Raw genomic sequence first — 1,291 nt, forward strand, 5'->3', positions numbered from 1 at the left:
GACATTATAGCTTAAATGGATGTTGCAAACATCCACCAACCATTCCAGTTAAACAGTGCAGAATGCATTCTTTTTGGCACCTCCTAGAATAACTTAAAACTAGATCATATGTTAGGATGAAGAGTAAGTCCTAACAAATACAGGAAAATTGAAACAATTTATTGTATTCTAGCTGACCACAATAGATCAAAACTAGACATCATGAACAAGAGAAACTACAGAAGATATACAGACTCATGGAGTTTAAACAACACACTATCAAATGATGAATGTGTCACTGAGGAAATTAAAAATAAAATTTAAAAAATTCTTAGAATCAAGTTAGTCACAGGATACAGAGCAGTCAAGTTTGTATTGACTAGGAAGCTTCCTCCCTGGTGGCTAGTTTCAAGAATACCCTGTCAACTGTGATAATGACCTTGGTGGCAAGATATGCCCATGGATGCAGTAGTGGCACAAATGTTATGTGTGTAACCAACTGCTTTGTCTTTTTTGAAAGGTTCTAAATTTTATTACTGGACAAACACTCTAATTTAGACATAAGCAAGTCTCCAGGTTAAAAATGTTGAAATCCATCTGGTAGGACTGATTGACAACCACAATTCAGTATAAACCCTCAGTCTTGCCATTGTGTGATGCTTACAGACCCAGCTTCATTCTCCTCCAATGTCTTCTCTTAGAGTTGTACCTGATTGTGTTTCCAGTTTTCATCCAAATTCATTGAGGAATAGGATGATTTTGCTTTTGTTTCTTCACCAGGAATTCTTTTGATTCTGAAAGTCTTGTGAGAAGACATGTTGAGAAAACGAATCAGGTGTAGTGCACATGATGGCGGAGGAAAGGAGAAGAGAACCAACTGCTTTCTGATTGGATTTAAAGGAGCTCCATGGAAGGAAGCACATACCTTATATTGCAAATATGGCCATGATGGTGTGAATAGGAATGGCCTCCATAGGTTCATATATTTGAGTATGTTGGTTAGGTAGTTGACAGGGATTATTAGGAGGTGTGGCTGTTGGAGTAGGATGTGTCCTTATTGGAGGAAGTGTGTCACTGGGTGTGGGCTTTGGGCTTTCCATGCTCAAGTCAGGCAGTGTCACTCTCTTCTTCCTGCTGGCTGTGAATCCAGATAGTAATCTTAGCTTCTTCAGCACTGTACCTGTGGCCTGGGACTATGCTTTTTGCCACGCTCATAATGGACTAAACATCTGAAACTAAAAATGTCCCTATTAAGTGATTTCCTTTATAAGAGTTTGCATGGTCATAGTGTCTCTTTACAGCAGTAGAACAT

At 38.8% G+C, this 1,291-nt stretch overlaps 1 pseudogene; it reads right to left on the reverse strand.

Annotated features, from left to right (window-relative positions):
* Positions 1–639: 639 nt before the first annotated feature.
* LOC116889112 lies at positions 640–796 on the reverse strand (annotated as a pseudogene).
* Between the last annotated feature and the right edge of the window lie 495 nt (positions 797–1,291).

This window comes from Rattus rattus, chromosome X, assembly GCF_011064425.1.
Source record: "Rattus rattus isolate New Zealand chromosome X, Rrattus_CSIRO_v1, whole genome shotgun sequence".
Classification (NCBI taxonomy): Eukaryota; Metazoa; Chordata; class Mammalia; order Rodentia; family Muridae; genus Rattus; species Rattus rattus.